General features: G+C 43.7%; 1 protein-coding gene across 1 annotated transcript in view; it reads right to left on the bottom strand.

Moving 5' to 3' along the window:
- The window catches only part of NECAB1 (N-terminal EF-hand calcium binding protein 1), a 70,920-nt gene extending 56,111 nt beyond the window's left edge, over nt 1-14,809 (bottom strand). Inside the window, exons 1-2 of the mRNA XM_009275455.2 lie at nt 14,779-14,809; nt 10,192-10,216 (exon numbers count right to left, since the gene is read on the bottom strand). The gene's annotated coding sequence lies outside the window, so the exon portion shown is untranslated. The remainder of the gene's footprint in view (nt 1-10,191; nt 10,217-14,778) is intronic.
- Nucleotides 14,810-14,815: the final 6 nt, after the last annotated feature.

Below are 14,815 nucleotides of genomic sequence, written 5' to 3'. Positions count from 1 at the left end.
TGGACTAGTGTAGTGAGTTTTAAATGCAAGACTGATAATCAGCAAACAAAAGCCAAAGAAAGAAGATCCACCTTTTGCTTTTATTTGGAAGAAGTTTGAATGGTTAAGTGGTAGTTAGGTAATAATTTATCTAAACTGATTGAGCTTTTGCATGAAGCATAAAGAATATTTTCAAAGCCTAACACTTCATAATTCTGTTTTGGGTAGCACTAAATTTAAGTTCACGTCTCCTTCTCTTCTTTCAGTAACATACTGAGTCACTCATAGGGCACTAAACAACTGTAGAGGGTAAGACTAAGATGTCCTAAGCACCAGACTAATCCACAACATTCTGTGGCCTAATTTTATAGTGGTGAAGAATCTATTATAAAGGCAGCACCTGAATCCTGTAACTACATGCTGTACTACAGCATGCAGATTTGAAGAGTAGAGCTGAGGAGTTTCCTCACTCTTCTACTTGTTATTATTTCATAATTTCTTTGACTTGAATATATGGCTTCAAATATGTAACCTTCAAGAGGTTTCAAAATTGTACAAATTAAATGTCTGCTTGAACAAAAACATTTTGAAATGTTTAATATGAAAAGACAGATTGTAGCTGGAGATAATCATCATTACGATCAAAATAAAATGTCAAGATCTACAAGAGCTAAAAACCAAGATGGCACAATACTGTGTTGAAGGTAGGCAATTTTCCTTGACAGAGCTGCCATGATTACCTAATTGAGAATCTAAATACATCTGCCATTTGGCACTGGTTACAGAGAAGAAATATCAAATATTGAGCGTGTTGAAATGAGCTTCTTTTCACAGCTATCCTTCCTTTGGCTCATACAGATACAATCGATTGGTTAATCAAACTGCCTCTGCAGCTTCAGCCTTTGCTGGGAAGGGTGATTTGCATGCAAGTTATACACATACTCAAGAAACTAGTGATTTTTGGCAACTTTCCTGAGATAAACGTATTATGAGTTTACTCATAGAGCAGTCCGGTTATGACACAAAACCTGAAACATCTGTCTGTTTATCTCTGTTCTTCAGGATCATTGGCTTTACATCAATCCAGATAATCAATGATCTGCCAACAGCCAGATTGGGCACTTTAGCTCTTTTCTTTAAATTTTATCATCCAAGAGCAGACATTGCCTTTTGCTTCATTGCTATTTAGTCTCAATAACATTTTGAATGTTATTGACATTGACTAAAACATCACTGAGCTTGTTGCTGGCAAAACCCAAGGAGGTTTGAACCTATTCGGTTACTTACAGACTTCATACAGTTACGTTTACTGAAAAAAGCTCTGATTCTCCAGGGCATTTCTCTGACTTTGTATGAGTGTAACTGTTTTGCTAGTGCTGCTGGGGACTCAGCTGCCGGTGGCCCAGGCCACCTCTGCACTTCCTCAGTGCTCAGATGAAGCTCAGACCCAACCCCTAACAAGTGCTCCTTGTGCCGTTTAATTGAAGACACGTTTCCCTAGCCAGGGTTTTTTTCAAGTGTCAAGAATGGCTTTTATTTTAAAGGCTGCATTATGTATCCACAGCACTGCCTCCCTGGGGCACACCTCACTGCCCGTGGAGCTCCCAGATAAATACTGTCTGGTTTAAGTGCTTCAGAGCAGCTGAGCAGAAACCTCTATTATAGATGCTTCAATCCTTGCCACTGTCAAAGCGACAGGGGATGGATGATTCATGAAAGACAAACTTCTCTGAAGCCATGCATCCCTCAGACGAATCAACCTTCAGCAGCGTTTGCCTTGGCAAGTTATCTCAAAGAAGCTGTTTTGCAAGCCTTGCTTGCTTTTGTGTATCATCTTCTCTGACGTCATTCAAAAGCGGGGTTTCTTCAAAAACAGGCACAGTTGCCTGTCCTTGGAGCCAAACCACTCCTGACTGGCAGACAAAAATATAAACAATAAAATGATTCTCCCCATGTAGCACTTGCAAGTTTAGAAATATATTTACACGGTGTTTTAGGGGAGCCTTCCTTCAGGTTACAACTGCATTCTTACATTTATTTCAGTAAAGTTCACCTCTCTATTGAATAGATGTTTTAACGTGAAAATAGGCCCAAGTGATATCCCCCAGCCAGTCCATCCCAGAAACACTAGTAATCTCCAGGACACATTCTGGATAGCTTATGACTTCAGTAGACAACAGCATATCTGACAGAGGAAAGCCACACACATACTCTTCTTTTTGAGTTGCAAGATGACTTCAGTGAGTGAAAAGATATCAAGCAAATAATGAACAAGGGCACGTATATATTTGGAGTCTATGTGCCCAAAGACAATGGCAAATGGTGACTCTGCAGCCAGTGAAGGAAGTAATGGTGATGTAGAGGAGCAGGATGTCTTGCAGAGATGCCAGCAAATGCTGGAGGGCAACAAAACAGCTTCCGCTCCCACCTATTTTGGGCTTCTTGTTAGGACTGTGAGCCTTTCCTAGCAGTTAAACATGCCTGTGGGCTCCACGGAGGACCGCCAAAGCAGTCTTTCTACAGCAGGAGCCACATCAGATGGAGCTCATACGGCTGAATGGCAGCTCTAGGGCTTACTGCAATTGGAAGAGCCACATGGAAGAGCTTATGGCAATTGGAAGGAAAAACCCCACTGGGCTAAAGCTCATCCTGGGGTCCACCTTGGCAGCATGGGATTTGGAAAGCAGAGCCCATGGCACTGTCCTGGTCCAATGAGACGGTGCCCAGCCTGCCTCCAGGCTGGCAACGTGCACACTACCAGGGCAGTCAGGTTATTTAGGGTCTGGGGCTCTACGAGCACAGTCCTCTGCCGTTGTAGGGCAAAACTTAGCAAAGGGAGAAGAGATAATAGCAAGCAAAACCAATAAATAGAAATATCCCCTGTGGCAGAAAGTATTTATTCCCCAAGAAGGTACAACAGGGGCTAGGAAATGACAGTGCTCAAAATGAAGCAGTCACTTCTGCCACAGGAAAGGCAAGGGCCAAAACCGCAGCCCCATCCAGGCCCTCACAGTTCTCAATAGGAGCTGACTTCCTAAATCCCTCGTGGGAGTTGTGACAACCCTTTATGGCTTTTTGAAATCTGGCTGCCTTCGAAGAACTTAAAGCCTTAAAGTGCCTCACTCAGGCCACAGTCCCCTGCATGGCTGAAGCAAACACAGTGGAAGGCAGCGTAAATGTGGGTCCTCCTCCCAGCCCACTTCCTCCCAGGGACCTGCTGTGTGACTTGCCTTTTTGGAAGGAACTGATAGTCCATACCTGCTGTAAAAGGTTTGCATCAGAGCACTTGAGTGCTAAAAGATATTGCCCTATACACAGAGAAAATGAGATAGCGGGGACACACGCATGACAACAGACACAGATGGACTGAACCAGATGCAAAAAGTTGCAAAAAAAACTGATTTATTTGCACATGGCACATAGGCTGGAATCAGACTAAGGAAGAGCTGCCAAAATAATAAATTTCAGTGTGCCAAAGCATATGCTGATAATATCCATTAGGTCCCAGGCATAAGGGGTTGCATAAGAAAAAGCACAGACGTAGGCTGAAGCTTTAAAGATTCTAGGCAAATGCACTAGCTTTCATTGACTCTGCTCTGTATCAAGTGTTGATATAACCAGAAATAATGATTTTGAGCCATTATTCTAGCTGTTATGCTGGAAAAGCTTAGCACATGTATCCAAGTGGTCCCAAGGGGACTAGGCTAACAGGGAGAGGGTTTAGGTTTAAAAGTAGGCATTTTGTCTTTATAGAAATAATGTTTGGAATCTGGAGTGCAGAGTCCAGCCCTGGGGCACCTGACGGACCCAGGGAGGTGGGGTGGGGAATCGCACCCCAGGCAGAGCCTGGTCTCTGAAACAGGAGCCAGGGAAGTTTCTGCAGTGGATCCAGATGGTCAGGAAGCAAGCAGCAGCATGGCGAGAGTCCCTGGAGGCTGTGCTACAAGGGTTTTGCCTTACAAATCCATTTTACCACTACTGATTGAATAACTTGGGAGCTCAAATCAGGAATGCTGCAGTTCAGAGAATTTCTGTGCTCTGGCTCCCATTCAGAATATATGTTCTGTAAAGTCATCCAGGAAACGTATAGCTCAAATGTGTCCACTATGATGTTAAAACCTGGCCCTTCCGGGTATCATGGTGCATAAAGCTTCCCCAAGGGATTCCTGCACATAGCCGTTTTTTCTCAAGGAAGGGCACACAAGAGCTGGGTCACCCTGTGACATATCTGGCCAGTCCATGTGTATGGAGGGGAAAGCCCATGCATTGCTGCAGCTGCCACCATGCAGCACTGCTGGGGACAGTCTATGGGCTAGCTGAAGACCTCATGAGATGCCAAGATGTTGTGGACCCAGATTAGGAGATACTGGCTGAGGAAAAAATGCTGAAATCAGGGACTTGGCACGCCCTGCTTTGGTGTAACTCTAAAACTTTTCTTGAAAAAAAGTTTAGTCCCATAAGTGGCGATCTTCAGAGAGCCTCCAGGCCAACTCTGATGGTTCACATTAGGGTGATTCAAGAGATCCCCTTCCTGAGGTGCTTCCCCTGCCTCTCCCAGGCATATTCACTCAGTCCTCTGGGATGACTTAAATTAGCACTCTGGGCTACAAGCTAGAGCCACTGAGAAGTCACCATCTGAGGACTGCTGTAGTGAGGCAGCTATCACGCTGCCGGAGCTCACCTGGAGACACATGAGCAGACACAGCTGGTAGAAGCCTCACGTGCAAAGTCAGTGTTTGTCCTGCAATGACACTGTCAATAAATAATGAATATGAAAACACCTGTTTTGATCTCTGCAAAACTGACTGTAGAGTGAGTGTTGTGAGATTTCCTTTTGATCATCGTACAGGTGCAGCTTGGTGGCTTTTTGGTTATTCTGTGGAAATCTTGTCAGGTGACTCAAATGTGTACGCTCCATGAATCAGTACCTTTGGTCACTGACACCAGTGGAAGCTATAGGATGCTACTGCTTCACTCTGTTGCCTTATTTTAAAGAGTCCTTTATTTATGACCTGCAGTTTTCTGTCGGGCTAATGTTCACATGGTTTTAGAGCTGGTCTGAAATCCCCAGGCCACTGCAATCAACAAGAATTTTGTTACTGCTGGAGTGCTGTGTGTTTTACAGAGGGCACTGGGGGACTTTTCCTATATAATTTCTTATGCTAAAGGCAGGTGAGAAGATACAGTTAGTATTATCATGCTATACAGTTTTACAATTCCACATTTAAAAGTGTGATATCCCTGCTCTATCATGGACATCAGGGGGTGCTGAATATGACAGAATGAAAAGATTAGTCTCATCTGACTATATTTTTCATTTTACAGATTCTAGTTCAATGCAGTTATAAACCCCACATTTTTTGGGGGGGGGGAAGCTTTCAGTGAGTGCTTGTTTGAAATGTCAGAGAAAAAATGAAACCAAACATAAATGCGCTGGTTCTGGCATTAATAATATTTTGTTGCTTTGGTGTAATCTGGGTGTTTGATATACAGGTTTGGCCATATCTGGAGCTTTAGTCTAGCTTTGTTTAGTCAATTTTTTATTTTCCTTCATTTGGTTGCAGTCATTCCTGACTGCCTGCAGCATACTGTTTACTGTGCCCCTTATAGTTAAGGCTCTTTTTTTTTTAAAAAAACCTCTGCTTCTATAGCAGATATTACCTACGGTGTTTTCAAATAGCTTCCTTTTAGGAGCTTTAAGGATGTTTGCAATATAGCTTATACTCAGTGCTTTTTCATAACAACTGACTTGTATTTGCAAATCAATGACAGCATCTATACACAGACTATCTTTTCTAAACCTGTCATATTAGAGCTGCCCTTTTTAGTTAACTCCTGCTTGGAGCTGATCCGGGGGTTTGGGGGCAGAAGCTGTAAGTTTGGAACAAGGCCATAATCAAATACCAGTTCTAAACTTGTAGAGGTGAGAGAGACAGCTGAGAGGTCCTCCTTCTGGAGGACGTGGCTGGGGGTCACTCTCTCCTCCCTCCAAGTTTAACTGGATAGCTATTTCCACACTGAAAAGTGCTAAGGGGAGTTTTAAATGCCAGGGCATGCCATATTCCCAGAGCAGAAGAGGAAGCTCCTGCCTTAAAGGGCGGTTATTGTGCTGACACATATGCTCAGCAGCCCACAGCCAGGCAAGCATGCCACTGGGCTCAGTCTCATTAGTTTTCACCTTCATGAGAGAATAGACCTGAAGCAGCCAGGCTCCCCTCAAGAAAAAGCTGGAGATGATAAAGTAGAAATGGAAGAGCAGCCCTCTTCTCCCACAGGAAGACGGGAAGAGAAATGACCCCCACCATGATGCAGGCAAAGGCAGGGCACTGCTCTCTAGTTATTTTGTGGTACTCCCTGACTATGGTCAGTGTTGAACCATCAGTGTTGAAGCACCTTCCCTCAGCTGAAAGAAGACTTACTCGTGCAAGATTGAGAGTTGCATTCTCAGTAGATTATTACTTTTTTCTTTTCCATTTTGACAGTCAGACTGTTTGTGATTGGATTTCTGCAACATAGTCTATATTTGAATTTCCATTCCTGTGCTAACAGGAGGGAATTATAGCATGAGGCTATACTAATAGGGCACATGTCAAAGCTGCACGATCAGGAGAGGCCCCAGGGTGACCTTTACCAACAACTGATATCGTTTCACTTGATTGCAAATCACTGCAAGGCTAATGGGGTGCCCCACGTCCTTCTTAGCATATCAGAAGATGAGAAACACCTCATGCAGCCAAGCAGGAGGATAAGCATATATAGGTGCTGCAGTCACATGTGTGTGGGGCAACTGCTGTTGCCTGTGAGATGAGGGAGGTAAAAATTATCTTGATTAGGACAGACTGCATTTGGCTGTTCCAGTTTTCCGTATTTCTTGTCCCTGCTGGCTAGGGACAAGATTTTACTTTTTGAGAGGAATTTAATGAATTTGATTTTTTTTTAAATAGCAAAAGGAATGAAACAAATGAAGAACTTCCCTTTTAGCTGGAATTTTTCCAAATTAGCTTTCCTTTGAATGTATGGAGTTTTGCCAAGTAAACTTGACCAAAACTTCATTTTGACATGCAAACCTGAAACTTCTCCTTTCCAAAAAGGTCAGTGTGCAACATCTCATCTTTATGAAATTGCTTTTTTTCCCTCAGGGTTTTCTGTTGCTTTTGTCAATATAATGAATCATATATTTCTTAGAAACGTGATATTCCTTCCCTATGCCTTGTTCTCCCTCTAAGAAAATCACATGACCTTTTCAGTTATGGGAGTAGCATGGATGTGCTCCATACAGAGTGGAGCTGCTCAGCTATGAAATAAGAACTATAGAGTTTATGAAGCTGATCCTCTCGTGGAAGCTGTGCATAGCTGATATTTCCAGAAACAGGAGGGTAACAGAATGATGTATGTACCTGGGCTGGCAAAGAAAGAAGCCACCACCCCAAAAGAAACAACATTTGTATGGCTTCTTTCAAATAGGGGAATGACTGTTTGATAAAGGAGTTTCTCAACTAAACCCAGCTGTCATAAATCATTGTAGTATTTTTGAGTAACAGCAATTCAGCAGGATTTCTTGGCTCTTTTGTTCTCTTATTTTATATTGTCTTTGCAAGAGTAGTTCTCCTTCCTTGTCATGGAAGGCTAACCTGAAGTCCCACAGTCCCTAAATTCATAGTAAGAATGCTCTCTCCTATAACACTCCTATTTATCAGCTTGATCTACTTTTTGGATGTATTTTTTTCTTGCTGTCAAGCAAGTATCTAGTAAGGTTTTTGATGATAAACTTTTTTTGGGTATTTTAATCTCACAGAGAATTAATATGGCAGCTCTGAGAAAGCACTATTAAAGTGTAATAAAGTGTAAAGAAAGTCCTATTAAAAGTGTATGGGTTAACAGGAGCGTGTCATGGACAGTAACGTAGTATTTGTTACTGTAAGCCAATACTTGGTTTCCCACAGGACAGAAAAGTGACACTGAAAGTGTCATTAGTCATTAACAAAAGATAATAATCTGTGTTGACAACAGTGTAAGCATGTTAGATGAGTGTTCACTTTCTGAGAAGGTACTTAACATCCCAGCCTTAAAACAAATCTCCTCCTTATTAATGTGGCATGAGCCCGAGCAGTGCTAGATTAGCAAAGTGGAAGTCCCACGGACAATTGATGGTTGAGCAAACACAACTAAGCACGTAAGAGCTGAAACCATTTCAAGCTCATGGACTTTAATAGAACTAAAGTGGCTGAACTTAACCACTTTTCTCCCAATAATATGTTGTAAAGGATCCATATATAGGTATGAACTCCAATGACCAAAGTCTCTAGGGCCGACGTGGCTTCATATTGTTCTGGAACAAGCAAGTCTGTCACTGCTCATGTGAGCTGTTTCCCCTATTTTAATAGCAAGTATCAATAATAAACTGTGGGGTAGCTCTACTGAGGACTGGAAGTCTTCCTGACCACCGAAGTGCTGTGGATCCACCAGGGCTGGGACAGAGTGTGAGCTCAAAGTCCAGGGCAGGGACATGAAGCTGCAGGGGCTCTTTTTGATTCCAGGGGGATGATGACTGTTCCTCTGCACCGTGCGCTCTGACTCTCATCAGTCTTCAGGGTAGACACATAAACATCTATTCCAAACACTGCGAGGAGGTCTGCGGGGGATGCCAGCAAAGCTTGGCTGTGGTTGGCACATAGCTAAGCTGGAAAAGCACGGCTGAAGGGAAAGGTCCTTCTCCCCCTTCCAGCCCTCACCTTGGGATTCAGCCTGCACCATCACTGCCCTTCCAAGCCACTGACAAGCTGACCGAGGGAGATAAAAAAAACCCCACTAACAAAAAACCCTCACATTGATGGGTTTTGTGGTCCCTGAGCTCTGTGAAGGAGCCTGCCTTGGTTTAATGGGAAGTGCCAGTTGCTGCACACGAGCTGGGGCAGGAATATGCAGCCAGAGGTGGGCTGTGGGGGTGGGATTGCCCTCTCAGCAACAATAAATGGTTATCTGACAGGCTCAGCTATACCTTCAAACCGTACGGTAGCCCCTTACTGTCCAACAGTTCTTCCTTGAAGGTGATTCTCTCCGATTTTCCCAATAGTATCCATTATGCCTTTAAATACCTGAGAGTACACTTTATTGAACCTGTACAATACCTGTTTTCTGAGGATTGAGTGGGAATTACTTGTCAGGGTTAAACCTGTCTGAGCTGTGGGTTTGACACTCTTCAGTGCTTTCAGGAAAAGACTGAAGTCTGGCCCGTGCTTCTGCAAGAAGTCGCATCTCCCTTCTTCCCGTACTTTGGTATTACAGTGCTAAATAATTGCAAGCTTGTATTTCCTTCTCGCCCTGCTAGATCTAACTGGTTATCTGAGTTAAGTATAAATACTGTTATGGTAACTGCAGAGCTACAGAAGCTCTTCATAGCCTCAAACATACCGAGTCTCACACTCTGTGTGATGCAGGGAAGTAGTGGAGGCTTCATTTCTCTGCTGGGATATGTGGCACAAAAACGACAATGTAACTTGTCCAAAATTGTGCAGCAATTCTGAGATGGGAAAAGGAGTTAAAGTCAGGTTCAAGACCATGACTATGTATACCAGCAAAAAATTCCAGTGGTTATACTTGTGGTCCTTACAGCAAGGACCTTTGCCAAAACAGGAGCATTTGTGAAGCCTTACAGTAACATGCTCCAACTTACTGAATTTAAATAAGGGAAAAAATATGCATGGAAGGAAAATCAATCAGTAGCACGAGGGCAAAACTTCTGATTAAGAACATAATAAAAAACTCATGACTTTTGTGTTATAAATATGTGAATTGAATTGAAGACTTTATTCTGCCTACTGACACGCTGAACAAATACATAACTGCAAAATGTAGGAAACAAGTCTGATTGCTAGATACAGCCTATGGTGTTTTTAAAAAGTAATAAGATGGAGCTACTAACAAGTATTTCAAACCTTCTTGTGAACACAACGTCACTAAGAAAACACGTGTGCCCAAAGAGCAAATCAAAAACACATGCCAAATTGTGAAAGCACAAGATCTGCCCTTAAAGAACCCGTATGGAGGATCAGTGCACAACAAAATACATTGTATGGAGCCTGTATAAAACATAAAACGACATGAGGGATGGCTCATTCTCCTGTTAGGATGTTTAAAGCATGACTTAAAATGCTGAATCAATGATGGATTTTTTTTTCCAAAGGGAGGGGGAAGATGCATGACCAGTCTTACCATTCTTGTCTGCTCTTCTTAATATCTACACAAAAAGAGAGAGAGAACAGAATCACTTTTTTTTGTATGGGTTAATAGCACACAATGCTGCATTTAGTGGGCATTTATAGTTTGAGCTCTACATCATATTTTCACAAGGCTGCATAAAATTGAAAAGCCCTTAGTGTGTCTCCATCCTTCCCTCAGAGTATTGCTTTCTTTAACTCCTCTGGTGCTTGTGTGCACAGGAAACCAAGACCATAATAAGAACCAGCTTTATTTTCTAGTCTGTGCATAACTTATAAGGATGATGTTCAGGCACAAAACCTGATACCGTATGGCTACCATGATACTGGATTTGGGGTTGAGAGAAGTGGTTTAAAGAAGCAGAGAAAAGATGATAGCTGGGAGTATGTGCTGAGCATCTGAGATGGTGAGAAAGACTCAGGGTTTGTGTGGGTGGAGGAAGCAAAGGGCTAAGTCAGGAGAGGAGCTGGGTGGCATGAAGGAATCAGACTGGGTGTGGGAGGCAGCGAGATCAGATGTGTGGGAGCAAATTTGAGGATTGCTCTGATAACGAGTGCAAACCAGAAACAGAAGAAAGGGGAGAGAGAAAGCGTAGAGGTTTATAAGCTGGGAAGGCAAGGGCAGCGCGGGGGTGCCTGCTGTAGATCCTTTGCTGCAGTACTTCTGCCACAAAAACCGTATGTGACCCCAGCTTACCCACGCAGTCTGCAGGTCTGCCTTTTCTCCCCACTGTAACTGGCACATGCTGGAGAAGCTATTTAAATACACAGGCAAGAGCCTGTAACATCTCGTGCAAAGTCTGAGAAGATGATCCTGAGGGGTGCATCCCGTGAGGAGAGGTGGCAGAGCCTTCCAGGCCCAGCCCTGCCATCGGCGGGGGCATACAGCACCAACCCATCCTAGGCTGTATGCAGGTGCACCGGCCCTGTCTTACTGCCGGTGACATGCTGCTGTGCCCGCCTGACCCTGCTGGAGTCCCATCGCAGGTACCACCACATTAGTTCACGCTTTGGAGAAGCGATTGGGGATAGGGAGTGGAAGTGACAGAGAGGGGTCTCCTCCAGTTTCTTTGCTCCCTGCTCTCTGGATGAGGTGTTTTTGCTGTGGCATGGGTCATCATGTGACACTTCAGATATGTGCAATTGCCATGCACTGTGACCCTGTTACGTTTCTGGATGTAGTCCCCTTCGCTACTTCAGACTGAGCCGCAATGGGGAGTTATCCGGGCAACGCTATAACAAGTTTAGACAAGGGAAGAAAGCAAATCTTCCAAATATAGTTTCTATTGCTGCTGTGAATATCAGTAAAGGAAAGAGTTTCAAAATGGGCACATATATTTTTGAGAGTTGACAGCAAAGGAAATGTTCTCCGGTTTGATAAACTGCTAGCAGTATCTAAAGAGCTTCTCCAGCACGTGCCATAACTGCTCTGCTCCTAGAGGTGAAACCAAATGAGAAACCCAAGGATCCAGCTGCCAAGCTCTGTCGGAGCATCTTCATGACTGTACTCAGTCAGGTGGGGTTGGCGGGGAACTAACAAAATTGTGACCCACATCCAGGACTTCACTTATAGTCTCTAAGCTGAACTTTGCATTGGACCAAGTTTACAGCACATAAAGTATGAAATGAACTTAGTAAGATGACATCTTCCCTCCCTATATATCCAAAAAAATCATATATTGCAACTCAATTTTCAGTATGAGGATTAGACTGCTTAGGGGTTTGAAATTTTTACTCTTAAACTGGAAATTTTCTCCTAATGAGAACTAAAAGACCAAATACAGAGCAAAGGAAAGATCATTGAAAGCATTATTAGAATAAAATAAAACCTCTTTCTACAATCCTTAACAGGTAAAATACAGTCCTAGATTCCTGGCAGGTTTGGCTGGATTTTTCAGGGACCCATTGTTGGTATTTCTCCTATCTCACTGGCAAGCAGCCTGGTTTCCTTTCTGTGTCACCTGAAGGAAAAGTCAGCCTGCTTGTCAAGGTACCCACCACCGTGCTGCCTGTAGGACTTGGTGCTGCTCTGGAGTTAGCAACTGTATGTTAACAGAGATGGCAAAGCCAGCAGGCTGAAAGGTTTTGCAGATTTTCAGCTGGAAGTGGAGAGATGTGTGAAATTTGGGAGGGTGGAGAAACACGATGCTCTGAGAACTAATGGCTTTCTTCTGCCCAGTTATACCGGATAAAAGGGAACAGTGGATGCCCCCAAGCAGATGCATATCAAAGGGGCTAGTGCTGAAATCCCGCTCCTCGCCTTGCAGGTGCCTGGGCTGAGCTGCCCGCTGTAGGCACGTGCGCGAGCATGTCTGATGGGAAAGAGCAAGGTGTGCTTCAGCGAGGTGATAAATATGCCCAGCACGGACCCAAGCAATATTAACAGAAGACCAGTGACTTGTGCCACGAGTAGCAAGGGCCCATACAGAGCCACACGGGTGTTACAGACACACCAGGTGATGCAGCCCACACCTTGTGCAAGACCTCTATGCGAGCAAGAGCGCTGGCTGCTCAGGCTGTGCTTATGGATGTATAGGACTGGGACAGCTGTAGCAGTGGAGTTTCAATCTACCAGAAGTGCCCCGTAAATATGGGTCAAAGGTGGCAAAAGTTTCTGCATAAGTAATTTATGTTTTTTATTTTTAAATTAATTTCAATGAATTATTTTTTATTTATTATTTAAATTTCAGATTAGTTGATTTCAATGAATTAAAAAAACCCTTATGGAAATGTTAAAATCCTTTGGACGCTTGATAGGGACTTTGACACAAAAGCAGGGAGGAGGTTGCATTAGAAATCAGGTCTCACTCTCATTAGATCTCTGCCCAGCTCGCAGTGGGACCAGGACCTGAGCGCCCTTTCTGTGCAGCCTTACAGCCTGTCTCTTGCTGCCTGGTCTAATATGCAGTAAAGTGTTTATACAGGTGGAGGCACTTCACTGAGGGGTTATCAGAGAGCTGCACACCCCCAAATATCTGTGATATGAGTGTACCCTCACAGGAGGAAGGGCCCCCAGCGTCCAGTCCCTGCTTTGAAGCAGGCAGAGACTAGGTTTCAATTTAAGGTTTTCCTCCAGATGTAAGAGCAGAAGTACAGCAGCAGTCCCCCGCCCTCCTCCTCACCACTTTTGTGAATGGCACCTGCTTTTCTAGAAATATGAACCTGACACTGGTTTAAGAAATTGCTGAAAATTAAACAAATAATTTTGATTTGAATGAAATTTTTTACTTTGGGTGAAATGAAAAGTTTTCAGTTTATCAGGTATTCTGACCATCTGCAGTTTCCTAACCCAGTGTGCTGAGTTAAACTGGGGAGTTGGTTCCATTTAATGTTTTTTAACTCTTTCCTGGCAGCTTGGGTTTCTCTTCTGTCTTTGCGATATGTGCCTGTAATTCTCTTGTTTCTCTTACAAGAGGTATTTATAAGACCAAAAAGCTACATTTTTCATTATACACTTGAGTGGAACTAATAAAAGTCAACAAAGAGTCTAATTTAAATGATTTCTTATGGAGTCTAGAGCAATCAGGAGATGAGATGTGGCTTTCATTAAGGGCTGCTTGAAATAATTTGAGGAAAATGTTGGGGAAGTTTATGTGGGCACATTAGAGAAAATATCTAGATAGAGAGTCCTTAAGACAATCTTTAATACAGAACATGCCATTTCCAGCTGATATCGTGGACTAACCCTGGTATAAGCATTGGTCTGAAGTAGATCAGAGTTGGTAGTAGAGTTGGTCTGAAGATTTGTAGCTCTCATCAAGGACAGAGGATACTTCGGAGATCTTTGGGTGGGAGTTTGCCTGTTATCCAGGACTCACCTTGGACCAAGAAAGGCTCTGTGCTGGGCAAGTTTAGATAAAAAACTTTACAGCTGCATCTTGTGAGATGCTGAGCCCTCAATGGTGTTCTAGCACAGCACCCCTGAGGGGCAGGATGGCCAGGTGAGCAGGAAGGCACCTTGCTGGGCTCCTCCTCAAAGGGCTGAGCGACTCAGGGTCGTTCTGCACATCAACCCTGGGCACCTGATATCCATCAAGATCTAATGGGATGGGAGGGAGCCTGCACAGTTTGGGAAAGAACTTTTGCAGCGTGAGATGCTTTTCAGTGAAAAGCACAGGGGAAGAAAAAAAAAAAAATCCAAGCAATGTATTTTGAAAAGTGACAGTGTTTTCACCCAGTGCCTCTCCTAACCACCCCCAATTGCTAACTAACCTGCTCTCCTCACACATGCACGCCATCAGAAGCAAACTCATTCCCCTCATTAACATTTTAAATGTTAAAAACATTAAAAAAAAAAAAGGAAAGGGGAAGGGAAAAGGAAAAGGAAAGACAAAAGACCCACAGCCCAACTGGGCTTCAGCCCCTTCCACCCCAAGGAGGAAATCATGGCTCCAGAAAAAAAAAAAAAGAAATAAAAGAAGAAAAAAGACAAAAAATATAAAGGGGGGGGGGAGAGAAAAAGACAAGGAAAAAAGGCAAAACAAGAAAAAGGAACCCCATCCACCCCCCTACCCCTTCACACTCCTGCAATTGCTGCCTTTGCTGGAGGAGGGGGTCCACGTCAAGGACGCCGCTTACTCACATCGCGGAAGATGCGCAGCCCCGCTCCCAGCTCCGCC

The sequence above is a fragment of the Aptenodytes forsteri genome, unplaced genomic scaffold (assembly GCF_000699145.1).
Source record: "Aptenodytes forsteri isolate BGI_AS27 unplaced genomic scaffold, ASM69914v1 Scaffold208, whole genome shotgun sequence".
NCBI lineage: Eukaryota > Metazoa > Chordata > Aves > Sphenisciformes > Spheniscidae > Aptenodytes > Aptenodytes forsteri.
This window is presented reverse-complemented; position numbering and strand designations above follow the sequence as displayed.